This window comes from Peromyscus maniculatus, chromosome 6, assembly GCF_049852395.1.
Source record: "Peromyscus maniculatus bairdii isolate BWxNUB_F1_BW_parent chromosome 6, HU_Pman_BW_mat_3.1, whole genome shotgun sequence".
In the NCBI taxonomy this organism is placed as follows: domain Eukaryota; kingdom Metazoa; phylum Chordata; class Mammalia; order Rodentia; family Cricetidae; genus Peromyscus; species Peromyscus maniculatus.
In genome coordinates this window covers 93,248,617-93,264,386 of record NC_134857.1, presented here as the reverse complement: position 1 = coordinate 93,264,386, position 15,770 = coordinate 93,248,617, and the positions used below count along the sequence as shown (strand labels likewise).

The following is a 15,770-nucleotide window of genomic DNA, read 5'->3' as shown; positions in this document are numbered from 1 at the left end:
ATTTTGGCAGGGAGAACAGAATGACAGTCCATGGACCACAACATCAGCAAAACACCTTAGGCATTGGACAACAGTGATTGCTGCTGAATTCCTGTCCTAGCCATTTCAGGATTTTCCTATCCTAAAAATCCTTTCATTTACTCTTTAAAAAATTTCTGGTTGGCAGCCTGAAAGGATTCACACTCTGCACTGAACTCAAATTGATTCCTACTTTTTGTGATTGTTTTTTATTACTTGTAGTTTCTCAAATGAGATAATAGTCTTATGAAGGACCTTTATTTCGTCACCTTTCATTGATATTTTCATGTCTAATAATATTCTTTTGATTTGCATGTCCCAAAATGGCCTGATGTTCAATATATGGGGTCCAATAATATTCATTTAATTAATAAATAGTAAATATGTAATGTCTTAGGTCATGTGCATAACATTTTTCATTCACTATTTTTTCTTATTTTATTTTAATTTTTATTGAAAATAATTTTTGTCATGCAATATTTTCTGATTATTGTCTCTCCTCCTCCCACCCATATCCACACCCTTTCTCTTTCACATTATAATATAAATAGGCATCTAAAAATAATGATAAAGTAAAAAAAAACTATAAATTGAAAACAAGCAATCTAGAATAGAACAACAACAAAATGGAAGAAAAAGAGACAAAGAAAAAGCATGAGAAACACATAGAGAGGCAGAGAGACATACATTTAGATACACAAATCCTATAAAACCACGGAAGTTAAAAACCATAATATTTACAAAGAAATTATAAGGTTTTTTTAAGGTTTGACAAATCGCCTCCCTTGGCCCCACCTTGCAGGTGTGACAGTTACTGAAGCCTCAATGGGGGTTGGAACTTCCAGATCAAAGCTAGAATGGCTACCTACTACAGAGTATTATGCAGCAGTGAAAAAAAATGTCATCATAAAATTTGTAGGCAAACAAATGGAACTAGAAAAAAAAATCATCCTGAGTGAAGTAACCCAGACCCAGAAAGACAAATATGGTATGTATTCACTCATAAGTGAATATTAGATGCAAAACAAAGGATAACCAGGCTACAATCCATAACCCCAGAGAAACTAGGTAAAGAGGAGGACACTAAGGGGAACACACATGGGTTACCCCAGGAAGGGGAAAGGGTTAATATCTCCTCAGTAAACTGGGAGGAGGTAGTAGAGGGGAGGAAATAAGAGGTGGGAACATGAGGGTTTGATATGGAAAAGTTGGGGGAGAGATGGGGGAAGAACAATGAAAGAGATATCTTGGCAGAGTGTACCATTAAGGGGATGTGGAGAAATCTGCAGATAGGGAAAACCCCAGGAACTCACAAGATTGTCCCCAGCTAAGACTCATAGCAATGGTGGAAAGGTGCTTGAACTAGCCTTCCCCCATACTCAGATTGGTGACAACCCTAATTGTCATCATAGAACCTGCATCCAGTGACTGCAATGGCCAAGCTCCTGGAGTTCAGTTGAAGAGAGAGAGGAAGGATTATAAGAGCAAGGGGTGGGGGAGTCAGAATCATGATGGATAAAAACACACAGATAGCTGACCTAAGCTAGTGGGAACTTATGGACTAAGAGTGGTTTGTAAACCTCATGAGACTCGGTTGGAGGAAACTAGTTTCTCATTTGTGAGCAGTTATTAATTAGAGATAGCTTCTGGTTTGGGATTAGAGGCTTGTGTTCAATTCTCCTTCAGCCTGGAACTCTGTCTGCCCTATACCTGTGCAGAACCTGCTGCACATGGTGCTCCCGTCTCTGAGAGTTCATAAGTGCATCATTTCTATTGTCTCTCTAGAAAGCCTCGTCTGCTTGGTGCTCTCCATCCCCACTGGCTCTAACTATTGTTCTGCCTCCTATAGTCTCCTGGTCTCTGAGTGGAAGGGTTTGAAGACATCCCATTTAGGACTTAGTGTTCTAAGGTCTTTTACTCTCTGCACATTGTCCAGTGTGGGTTACTGTGTTTGTTCCCATCTGCTGTAGGATCTCTAATTGCATTCCATCCATGCAAATACCGTGTATTACTTTCCATTTCACACACAAAGAACTGCATAATGTTTAGATTCAGTAACTGGTCTAAGGTTGTGCAGTATGAAGGTAAATTGGGGCAAATTGATTGAAAAACTTCTACTATTTTTCAGTCCTCAGGAATCTGTAATATGGTTAGTGAATATACCATAAAGAGAACTCAAGTAGTACTTAGTTACCTTCTACAATGCATCTACAGGGGCAGAGGTGACATGTCTGAGGAAGACATAAGAGGAAGATCGGAGTTCGGGGTGATGAAAATGACCAATAATGATGCTATGGGCAGAAATAAATGTATACACTAGCCAGAAACCAAAACAGATTTCAGACAGAAATCCCAATGACCAAATGTTGTGGATATCGCTCTATATAAATAAAACACTGATGGCCAGTGGCCAGACAGGAAGTATAGATGGGACAAGGAGAGAGGAGAATTGGGGAAACAGGAAGAAGGAGGGAGAGACACAGCAGCCACCGCCAGGACAAGCAACATGTAAAGACGCCGGTAAGCCACCAGCCACGTGGTAAGGTATAGATTTATAGAAATGGGTTAATTTAAGATAAAAGAACAGTTAGCAAGAAGACTGCCATGGCCATACAGTTTATAAGTAATATAAGTGTCTGAGTGATTATTTTATACATGGATTGTGGGACTGCGGGGCTTGGTGGAACCTGGAGAGAAGCCCTCCAGCAACAACCAAATGGGAACTATTATCAACCTGAATCAGTGAGGTGGAAAACTAATCAAGAGGGCATAAAAGATCTGCCATGAAGGTCCAGGTATATGTTTAAGGGAGTTAGCATGTCTCCTGAGGAGTACAAGACACATTTGCAGCATCTGAGAACTGGCAAGAAGACCATTTTTAAACAGTTAGATGTTATTGATGGGAGTGGGTAGAATCGAGAGACAAAACAGGAGGCATCCAACAATTCAGTGTGTTATTTTCCTATTTGATATCCTAGAATCTACTGCACATGCCTTATAACATTTTTTTCTTTCATTTATTTATTTATTTATTTATTTATTTATTTATTTATTTATTTATTTTTAACCAACTTGAACTGAGCCAAATTTATATGTATGTCAGAGAGGTATAATCACTTACTAAGAATTTAAAATAGTGTTTTTCCCTATTCTTTAGTAGAATAAGGGAAAAGCATAAATGGTATAACACAGGGAGCATGAAAATGCTTGGCCTGTGCTTTCACAACTGTATATAATTGTAGGTCAACCTAACATCCTGTTCTGCTCATTATTTACTCGTTTTCTGAGTCCATCCTCTCAAACACTCGAGTTCTGACTTTCACAGACATCTCTGATGTTGCTTGTTTTGCTATATACACTTCTTATTCCCAATTCTCCTGCTTTTCCCTAGGGGAGCAAGTAGTGAAATGTGAAAAACTACCTAAGCTGGCAGAAAAATGCTACTGCAACTTTTAACCATGAAGACATAGCATTGGAGATACAGTATGGAAAACAATTTTTTTCTTAAATTATTGAGAGGTAACTATTTTTTTTTTCTGTATTTTTATTATGTTGTAGTGATGTTTCATTTTCTTCCCTTTTCTTTCCAATAACAATTTCACCCTGAGAGCAGTGTTCTCTCCTGAGAGCCAGACACTGACATTTCTGTGGACTTAATCTATATGTTCGAGGACACATCAAAGGTTAAGTAAATTCCATTTTTAATGCCATGATCACTAAATTGGAAGTGTTAGCAGCTTTATGTTTTGACAACTCTGGCCCTTCATTTTGAATGAAGATTCTCTCAGTGTTGTAAGATATCAGATGCTGCACACTATGATTAGGCTTATAATTCTACAGGATGGTGTTTTCCAAACACTTGTGATGAATCTTTGACTGGGTTTTTAAATAAAACTGTCCTAAACACATTTTATCTATTGAAAATATGTACTTGTTTTTTACTTTTACTTTTAAGATTATTATATAATTATATTTCTCTAGACATTTCCTCTCCCCAAACCCTCCCAAGTACCTCTTCTTGCCCTTTTTCCAAATCACAGTGTTTTTTATTAATTGCTATTCAATGTATACATGTGTATATTTATACATATATATTCCTAATTTTAAAATAAAATAGGCAATAAGAGGTAGCCAAACTGTTTTGTTTTCTAGGATTATAGTTAGAAATATCCATTTGAGAAGAGAATTTTACAATTTATGTAAGCAATTAAGCCTATCTCAGTGATCTTTTGGTCTTACTGGATCGAAGTTGTTTACCATAAGCTAACTCAAAGTCAACCTCATGCTGCCTTTTCTGCTGAGTGGCTTTGCAAAGGCAGACCAAAATGAAGCAAAGGTAATGGAAGCATTTGTTACAACTGAGCACTGGGGACAAGTCCAGGGTACCTCAACAGCTGGGGAACACTCATCTGTAGTTAACCACAGGATGTTTCTATTTATAGAAAGATATCGCAAGTTAAACACAGAAGAAAATGGCTCACGAATCCAATAAAATTTGGAATGTACAACTGCTTGCAATATCAGGGGATTTTTCACCCAATATGTTTGCCAACAAATCAATAACAAGAATAAATCCTTCTGCATAGTGGGCAATCAAATTCTCCATAACAGGTACTCCTGCCTAAATTAATAGATTCCCAGAAGTGCTCTGTATGGTTCAGAGCCAATACCACTGAGGCTTAAAATTCACATGTGATAAGCAGAGGATATTTCTTAATAATGTCTCAAATAAAAGGAAATTATGTGAAGACTTTGAGTTAAATGTTCCCGTGCTGCGTGGCCTCAATTTAATTTGCTTTTGTCTCAAGATGGTATGGTTCCCATTGTCTATATCTTTTACAGGGTGAAGAAAGTACGAAACATATCTAAAAGTATTACTAGCTTCCCCACAATGAATGACTGTAATTGTTTGCTGTAAAGATTGTACTGGATAACACGGCACATTGAGATAGCTGTCATAACTCATGTGCTCAGCATAAGCTGCAGAGACCTCCCTCCCTGGAGCTTGTTTAGCCATCCAGAAGAAAATCAGTAATTCCTCTTGCATTTCTCAACATCCTCACAGCATTTATTGCATTATTTACTCAATATTCTTTCTGTCGCTTGACTATAAAATAAGGACCTAACACTTTATTGAACAAATATGAATGCTGTAGTGAAGAGGCAACAGAGCATATATATGATTTGTGGTCTATTTAAAATATAAAGTTACTTTGAAGGTCGTGATTTAAATGGAAGGTAAACATTGAAATAAAAATTATGCTAAACTTTTGTTTTATCTGACAGACCTAGAGTTTTCCAATATCTGGGCAGCACGCTAGGCAATCTAGGAAGATTTTTTTTAATAGTTGTACAAAAGTTTGTTTTTAACAGCTATTATTGGTCAATAATGGCAGTAGGTACCAGAGATGTGGGTGGAAACGCCAATATACCCACCCTTAAAGAAATCACACGTAAAAGAGACATGTTCCCAGAAATCTTTAAAATTATTGACAATGTATTTAATGTATTAATGTATTATTTATTTATTTTATTGTTTAACACTGGTATGTAGAAAAAATAAATCTAAGGTTACATTCAAATAATCGATTACTTCACTCTTAGAATCAGAACTACAATTACATGGCTAACTTAACACATTTAAGGACACAACCTATGACTCCATATTTAAAAAAAGTCTCTTTATACATGACACCTTAACACTCTGGTTAGTTATATGAAAGAAAAGAGAGAGAGAATAGAGGGTGAGGCGTTAAGGAAGTTTGGGGAGATATAAAATGCATTAAAAGTATAAACTCTAAGGTATTTGCATCCTCCTAAAGACATATGCATATCCATGTGCATTATTGCTCCTTACATGACAATAAGGAGGTGGAATGAGCCTAGATGTCCATTGGCTGCTGAACGACTGATGTGTGCTTAGGAATAAATCTAACCAACTAAGAGAAAAGATCTCTCCAGTAAAACTCATAAAACTAAAGAAATTGAAAACACTGAGGAAAGATTAGTGTTATAACTCAAAATAGAATTGTCTCCTTGTTTTGAAAGATCAATGAGTACTCTATGGCACTAATTTAAAGGTTGTAGGACCTTTAGAAGTATCTTGTTTGTGTACAGCTCTATTTCATGGATTTAGAATAGAACTTGAAGAATCATAGAAAATAAAATATAATTCTTGAGTAAATTAATTACATACTTTAAAAATCCACAGTAAATTTAATTTAAAAGAATTAAATAGGAGTATATTTAGACAAGTCACACTATAGTAATTCACAATTTAATGAATGTTACTTTAGACAAAATATGCTTGCTGTTGATAATTTACAATGCCTTGATTGATTTGCTTATGCAGTTCAATTGATTTGATTCCAACAAGGGAGCACATATGTTGTAATTAGTGCTGTGATCTAGTTCCATTTTGAGTGAGGCAATAAAAAGAAAATAGATCTAATTTTGTCAAATGCACTAGGCTTTTAAAATTATCTCTTATTGCTAGGGAATGTTAATTAAAGAAGGCTAACCTTTGAGAGTTAACTATTTCAGTGGGTGCTATGGGTGCACCAGAAACTGTAAAATGCTATGTAAAATTTAAAATGAAGAATTAATGTATTTGAGAATTCAGGTTTTCCAAAGGGGGAGGGAAAGGGTAGTGTGATGATGGTTCATTTGAATGGTCCATTCTGTTTTAATATATTCTCAGTGTGATGTACTACCACATGCTGATTAAGAAAAGTCACATGCATTGCCAGTATTTAATAGAAAAATATAAAAATTTTCTTTGAAACCAGAATAAAATTTCAGCAGCAAAAGAGTGGAAGCATATATCAATGCTTATCATTTTGCATAAAAAATTAGAAAACAGATAAATGTAAATAATTAATGAAAAGAATGAGTAAAAGGTCCAAAAACAAATAATAAATAACAAATCCTCTTATACAGAAAAAGGCTTGGGGACTTCATGGTCTCAGGGGTCCTAGTCTGAGTCATTGGCACTGTTGCTTTTATGCCTTGGACAGACAGCTCATCACAATGGGGGTCAGAAGGAGAATGAAACTGCATGCCTCATCGTGAGAAACTGATTAAAGCTTTTCCAACCCACATATGACACAAAAAATGGATCGGCTAATTTAGCTGAAATGTTATGAAGTATGTGCTATTGGGTTGCAACTCATTATGGAAATTCCATGAATACTTCCCACTGTGATATCTCTTCAGAGACACCTGTTCACCTTCTACCAAAAGGATTTCTAGTTCAACAATAAAACTGTAAATACATCCAACATATGTAAAAAGATATTTACTTTCCAATTTAGGAAAACCTAGGCTCTCTGAGGGAGTTTGTTCCTTTACAGTATTACAGAAGACTTACGTCATGGAATGAACTCACATGGTTCTATAAGAAAATTAACAATAATTGTCAAGATTGTATCATCATTATTATCTAATTTTGAAATTATTATACAAATTCTAATCACTATTAAAGATTTATTAAAGCTCAAAAAAATTTCCCCATAGAATTGATGGTTGTTTTGGCAACCCACTAGCCTTTGAAGGCTATGACTCATACTGAAATAATTAGTTGAAAGATAGTTTCATGTTAGATGCTGTGTCTTTCCTTGGAATTTCACTTGCCACAGCATTTAAAGTTCTTGGAGTTCCGCTGATGATGTGCTCACACTGTGTATGCTCGAAAATTCACTGACAGTACACATCTGTGCCTACCCTTTCCATTATGACAATGTTCAGAAAACTTCCTATATTTCTGAAGGATTAAACTGTATCTTCAGACTCTTACATAGCAGCATGACTTACTTGTGATGTGACATGATCCTACCTTGCAAACTAAGAGTACAAGTCACCACCTACATCCTGGAAGCAGGATACTGTCAGAACTATCCTTCCTGGCTCATAGGTAAATTAGCAAAATGGAGGGATTTCTACAGTGATGAGCGAGAAGATATGGCTTGGATAGTGGCCATGGAAATCTCTTTTCCTCTTCTGCCTTTACAACCCAAAGAAATTCTTTTGAACTGGGGATGTTTCTTTTTTTTTCTTTCTATAATATATGGACTATGTTTTGCCATTGCTATCTTTTTTAGACAACAAATATGCATAGAAGCAATCACAAGATGGAGGAGAATCATTCATTTTTTTCAGTGTTGTATAGAGTCTTGATTATGTTTCATAAAAGGGCTTGCAGGAAAGGGATATTGATAGCATAATGTTAATTTATTATAACTCTGAAACATGGCAAGTCTCAATGAACCAGAAAGCACTGGACCTCAGATGCAGCCAGGATGCATACAACCCCTCCTCTCCCAGTGCATTAGTCTTTCCCACTGGGCTCAGAGGAGCATCAACATTCAGCATAGGATAGCTTCCACTAACAGAAAATTGAGCTACGGTATAACTCAAAGCAAAAATCTACTTGTCATCCATGGGGAAGTATAGGAGGTACCTTGGGGAGAATTAGAGGGAGAAAAAGTTGTACACATGGCCTTGGAAATTCTCTCTGTAAATTCAAGTGGCTGTAGCTGTTTGCTTGCTTTAGTGCTGGATTAATTTTTCTGTTGATGTTTTCCATTGCTTCATCACCTCTAGTGTGCCTGCCCCCTGAGGTTATAGAACTTTGTGGAGTGTAACTTGAGTTACTTATGAAACTCTTTTACCTGCCATTGTGTTTCACCAGTTATGAGGCTGTGGCTACACTGGTTTTCAAATGTGATGAGCTTGGTCACAGGCTCTGGGTGATCTACCATCGTGATTGGGTCCACATGGGGTTTTCAGGTAAAATGAAGCAAGGATGCTTAATTTTTATTCCTGCTTCTGAATCTTCAAAAAAATAAAATTATTGATGGCTCATCTATTTTGGCAACAGAAAAGTTATTTCTGAGCACCAGGTAAAAAGACACATATAAAAACCACACAGTCCCTAGTCTTGTCCTTTATTATCCCTGATTTTCTCATTGAGTTATCTTATTTTTACTTTTAATTCACAGTATGTTATTTTTTAACATCTTAAATTTTGAAATAAAATAAGATATAAATGCAAAAACTGAAAAAAAAAAAGCTTACCAGAATTTCCTTTAAGGCCATATTCATAGTGATGTGAAGAACTTCCACTAAGCTCCACCTCTTGAATTTTTCACATCACCCAACAGTACCAAACTGGACCCAAGGCTTGACACGAAGGCCATTAGAAACATTAAATATTCAACATATAACAGGGCTCAACATAATAATTAATATAGTCAACTAATGGCAGTTGAGAGAAGGAGAATTACTTTTCCCAGGGATAAAGGCATTAATCGGTTACACAGCACTATATAAGTCAGCCCTGAAGTTATATACATATAAGTAATACCAAATGGATTCAGCAGTTCAGCAGGTTCTATTTATATATTTATATATATGTGTGTAAGTATGTATTTATAATGTGTATGTATGTGTGTTTATGTATGTGGCCATACTGATTAATTAAATGAGACCTTGAATTTGAGAGAGATAGAGGGAGCCAATGAAAAGTGTTGTAGGGAAGAAAGAAGGAGGGTTATGTAATTATATTTTAATTTAAATAAATGATGTTTGAAGATAAAATGAATAAAAAATGTTATTTGTAATAAGAATTAACTACATTAAGAGAGTTCAGTGAAATGGAAAACAATTAAAGCAATATATTTATTTAATATGCTTATTTAAGCAATACATTTGATACTGTCATTACATATCTGTAAAACAAATGAGACACTTGAGCAAAAACACATAATTTGCTGTTACCGATGGTTAAAAATACACTGGATTACCAGTTACTGATGGGAGAATGAAAGTTTTCATTACATATTTTTTAATCTTAAAATAATAACTAACAAATAACTTTATTGTATGATATTATAAAGCATTTAACAGATTCCAAAGAGCCTAAGGGTAAATGTCTCATTTGGTCCTTGTAACAGCATTGTGATGGAGGTGGGAACAGTAGGATCATCATTCTTTAACTAGACATGAACATCCAAAGGAGGAGTGGCCTACCTTCTAACATTGGGATGCTTATTTGTATTTCATGGATAAGGAACTTTAGAATTATGAGCATCATGACAGAAAAGAATCATGTAGAATCAAGCACATTGCCACTGTAAAAACATTGGATGAATGTAGCAAGATAATGAGAAATTAAAATAGTCATAAATCTATACAGTAAACTAGATTTATTAATTTCATTATTTATTTCATTTTGTATTATAAATGTATTTTTGTAATTGTCTTGCCATTATTTGACTGAGAGCACAGATGGCCTTAGCCAGTATGGCTATGAAAAATGTATCATCTACTCATGAAAGTGGAGATATGGCCATGCCGATACTATGTAGATCAGTACTTATAAGTTCACAAAAATTATAGACATTTAACTTGAAGGAAGCTAACATGTAAAAAGACTGCATATCTGCAAAGAAAGCTGTAGGCCAGTGAGAAGATAGCCTAAGTAAGCACCATTTTTAAATATGAAAATGAAAATCCCTTTAAAACATAAAGCTGGAACAAACCAAAGAAACAGCATCATGAAAAAAGACAATATGATTGAGTGACTGGTGTTCTGTAAGCAGATCCAAACTTGCTAAAGTCAAGGCAGAAATTTTAATTGTTTGCCTGAAAACTTACTAGATGATAGGCAAATGTATATTTTGTATTGAACATCTATGTATAGAGCCTATCAAAACTGGGAAAGACATACAGGTTATATATAGATACATATTTAAGTAATATTTTTCAATTTCAATATTTTTAGTGACTTCTTTGGCATCAGTCAAACTCTTATCCTTTTTAAAGATTTAATTTGGGTTTTATAATTATTATCAACTTTAAGTCATTAGATTCAGGACTGAAGAGACGGCTCAATACTTAAGAATGGGCACTGCTCTTGAGGAAGACTTGGTTTCTAGCAAGAAAAGCTCACAGACACTTGGAACTACAGGTTCATGGGATTTATTGCCTTCTTGCCTCTGAGAGCATCCACATGCACCTGTTCATATACAGACACACAAATGTACATACATGTATAAATAAATGAAAACCTTAAAAAAACTTTGTTTTTTAAACAAAATGAGTTTTATCAGATTTTTGCTAGATTAAAGAATTTTGATATTCAAAACATATGCACATGAAGTTATCATGTGACACACGAATACTAGATTTAAAAGATTTCCAGTTAAAATAAAGTGTGCTTAGTTTCCAAAAGAATATTTTTGCTGTGTTAGAAATTTCTAAAAGGAACTAGAGGTTTCAAAATTTAGAGTTACTCTTGTTGGGTTTTTGCATTTAGGTTTATGATGGTGTAGGACTTTTCACTACTCCTGACACAAGCTTTTGTTCTGCTCTCCGACCCACACTTTGAGACACCATCTTCTGCGAAATTCTCAGGAATGCATATTTAAAGGACTAAATGTGTCCTGCAGCGCTGGGTGCACCAATTCCCATGACCTCTCAGCGCCTTCCTGTTGATAATCACGATAGGTAAATAAACAGGCTACACCTTTTCTCCATTCTTTCAATATTAGTATTTTACTCATGCCATTCCACGTGGTTAGGACCAGTGATGTTCTGTGAAACTAAGGTAAAGTTAAAAAGGAAAAAAAAAAGCAACGTTTAAAAAGCAAGATTTGTTCTGACAACACTGAGAGCTCGTGACCTGGCCCATAGTTGGCAGCGCAAAGTGGTTGTGTGGGAATGCTCTGCTTGCTTCTTGAGCAGCGCGACTAGAGCATGTGAACAGCTAACTGCATTGAGATGGAGATCAAAGCTTGCCAAGTGGTACTGTAAAAATAAGTGGAGGAGAAGTGAGTCTAAACAGAACGAAAAGAAAACCAGACAGAACAAAGGAAAAATAAAACAATGACGTTACTGTGAGGTCTATTACAGGGCCAATTGTTTTTTCCTGAAGCAGAAATTTCGGACTTTGAATAGTTTCAAGGGAGATCAGAATATGAGAGCCAGACTAAAAATGGAGGCAAAAGTTTAGCAAATTAAAGAACATGATGTAAGAATGAAAATAAGCACAACTTTAGAGTGTTAGCTGACTTTGGTGCATGATAACTTGTTAGTTTACATTCCCATTATTAATAATGAATATTATAGTGGTTTACACTTAGAGAAGAATTTTATAGACTTATAACGTTTTATAAGTCAGAAACTACAATTATTTAGTATTTGTTGATAATTGGAAACCTGAGGCTCACATTTCACCCAAGGAGAGACTGCAGGCCCGGGTAATACTCAGTTTGCAGGCAGATGAGAAAGCTCAGTGAACTCTTCACAGACTCCTGAGCAAGGAACATTGGGAAATAACACATACATGGCATTTTATGCTACTTAAGTTTGTGGGAGGTTTAGAAAATTAGAAACCTAGCATGCACTGATTCTTAAAGCATGGCATCCTACGAAGTATCTTAGAAATAGTACGTAAGTGATTTTGAAGTAAACGAATGTAAGAAACTGCTGCAGTGATACAACACTGCCCTCCAACCCACTCATCGGGCACTAACTTTAACATATTGGACGTTTTCCAGAGAGCATGTTTGGTTTCCATCTCAAGGTAAGCTGCAACTGGACTCCTTCCTGGGATGCTTCCCTTTGCTTTGTTTATGATATTTCCTTTGGATTTGGGGAAGGAAAGAAGAAAAGTCACTAAATAATTCCAATTTGGGATTAAAATGTGTCATCATATTTTTGACAGTGGTAATCATACAGTGATTTTTAGGGGCATCTAAACTTTGCATTTGGCATTTGGTACTAGTAAAGTGTGCTGTAGAATGCTGCATTTTCAAATGCTGTATGTGAAATCCTACAGCTAATGGGACCCTCTGATAAAAAACTGAAGCTTTTCTTCTGAGCCCAGGAAAATGTATGCTCACTCTTGCCATCTATATTCAACACAAGATTGCCACGTTTACCAGAATATTTTAATGCATTAGAATAGAAAAGTAAAGAATAAAATTGTTATGAACATTTGATGCTGTATATACACTTATATGCACATATGTACATTTATATGATAATTTTATTTGAAAGCAATTCTAAAGACTATTAGGAAACTATTAAAATTAATAAAATGTATCAAAGTTATAGCATACAAAAATCAATGCACATAAACCAGCTACATCACTCTTCATTGAGACCAAATTATCTGATAAAGAAATTAGGGACAATAAACACTCTCATTATAACACAAGAATGCAAAAGCAAGAAAAGCCTAGGAAAACCGAATGCTCACATTTCTCTAATCACAGGAAAACTTTTACAAAACTTGCCTTCACTGAAAACCTTTCCTTTCAAACAACCCATTCCATTGCACCACAATATAGCTTGTTACCCCCCCCCCACCACCACCACCTTGTGAAGTTTCTGTAATTGAACTTTCTTTGTATTTGTTTTCAGTTGTCAAATCCAATGAACAATTTCTTCATTAATGCCATAACACTGGGCTCTTTGACACCACCTACTGCCCCTAGAGACTGCCTCCTCCTTTAGTTTTTGAGAAGCCAAATACCCCAAACTTCAGCCGTGTCTAGGCCAGTCTTGCTCCACTTTTAGATGTCACTTTTGTCAGGATTTCTAGCTTTGACTTCTTTTCCCTCCTTTCATAGATCCATCCTACAGGGAAAGCATCTATCTACTTTGCCTTGTAATGTTCCTGATCATCAATGGCCTCTGTTGTTCAGCACCACAGACATTTTCTAACAGAAGTCAGGATTTACTCCGTGCCCCCACAAACATGTATCTGGATCATGTTCAGTGTGGCTTAAAGATATATATTCAATGAATCTTCTGTTTTGGGGTGCTTGATAATGAAATTGCTTCTTGCATCATAGATGTTTCTTTCAGAGCAATAAGCAATAGTAATGAGTCTTCCCTGAACAGTGAAGAATGTGTTAAAAATGTGCCCATAATTATTCTTTTTTTTTTAACTCTTATATAGAAAACATTCAAGTGGGTTGGCTCACTTACAGTTTCAGACTAAAGTTCATTATTGTCATGATGGAGAGCATGGATATGTGCAGGCAGACATGGTGCTGGATACCACCAAGTGTCTGAGTCAACTTGCCATTGCCTACAAGATGTAGGACTCTCAGTTCCATATTTATTCTTAGGAAGCAGTTTTAGATAAAATTATTAATTAAGTAATTTAATTGTCTTTAAACTCATTTGTTTTTAGTGATTATGTTCATTAGTTTTATGATAACTTGACATAAACTAGTATCATTTGGAAGGAAGGAAAATTAACTGAGGAAATATTCCCACAAGACTGGTCTATAGGTAAGTCTAGGAAGCAATTTCTCAATTAATGATGGATCTTAGAGGCCCCAAGACAATGGGTAGTGCCACCCTTCAGCTGCTGGTCCTCAGTGATATAAGGAAACAGACTGAACAAGCCATGAGAAACCAACACCAGAAAGATGCACTCCTCCATGGTTTCTGCATCAGTTCCTGCTTCCTTGTACCTACCTTAAGTCCCTATCCTGACTTCCCTTCAAGATGGTCTAGCCCTTTTCTCCTCAAGTTGCTATGCATTGTGATGTTGTACCACCACATTACAAAACCCTAAGACATTGTTCCAATCTCCAAAATCATAGTGGCCTCAAATTATCCCTTAACCCATAGAATATAATTCCAAGGAGGCTGAGTAGCTAGTTATGATCAACCAATTTATTGCTGCATTATGAACCACTCAAATGTAAATACTTTATAGTTTTCGTGATCATCTATCTGAGATTTTCTGTAGACTTACTATATCCATATTTGAGTTACCTCCACACCATAGTTAGATCAAATCTGGCCCTACTTAGTTCTAAGACTCCTTCAGCCAGTAGGCTGACAGATATAGCTGGATTAATGACAATTGGTTGTAGCTTCAGGAATATATAGACTGCTACAAGAATGCAGGGGAAGAGAAAGGAAAACAATGTCAGTGAGGGAAACCATTTGCAAAAGAGGTGGCATTAATCTAGACAATTGAAAGAGCAGAAAGGAAAAGGAACCAATCAGAGATTAAGGGGATGACATTATAATTAGTAACCTAAGATATAATACATTTTCCAACAGCCGAAAATTCTATGCTAGCTAAGAGAGAGTGCAAACTGGAGTTTTAATAGAGAAGGCACAGAAACTGCAATCTCAACTTACTGAAGTGATTTCTAGGGAACTTTTCAAAAAGAAAGTAAGCCCTTCTAGCATTGAGATGGATTCTGTTAGATGTGTAAAGCACATTAAATTAAAGGACATTCAATGGCAGACTAGCTGCCGGGGGCCTGAATAAATTTAGCCTACGTGTTTGGTTTTTCCTGATTTTTAGCAATGTGAACTAATATAGCTTGGTGTAGGCCAATTTCACATGAAAATCCAAGTTTTTAGTAATGTTATACCCTATTTCTATGCAGAGAGAGTTTTCCTGTCTGAGTGGCTGTTCTGTTAAAGGAGCTTCGGACTTTTCAGGCAAGTCCAGACCTAACAGTGCCATGTTGCCTTTTGACTCAAGGAAGTCTGTTAGTTCCTATTTCCCATGGAGTACTGGTGTCCTACGAGAGAAAAAGATCCTGTTTCTTTGCTGTGCATATATAGTTTTAATTTCACCAACATCATTTATTAGAGGATACATGTGTACAATGCATCCATGTTCTTAAGAAATGGAGAAATGAAAGATACACAAAAAGAAAAATATGCTTCATGAAAGAAAAGAGAAAGAATATTTGTGAGGACTATTT

General features: G+C 35.8%; 1 long non-coding RNA gene across 6 annotated transcripts in view; it reads left to right on the top strand.

Moving 5' to 3' along the window:
• The window catches only part of LOC121830295 (uncharacterized), a 148,579-nt gene that overhangs the window by 25,788 nt on the left and 107,021 nt on the right, over nucleotides 1–15,770 (top strand). For all 6 annotated transcript variants that reach the window (XR_013052316.1, XR_013052311.1, XR_013052312.1 and 3 more), the window contains one exon: nucleotides 3,410–3,537. This is a non-coding gene — a long non-coding RNA (uncharacterized LOC121830295). The remainder of the gene's footprint in view (nucleotides 1–3,409; nucleotides 3,538–15,770) is intronic.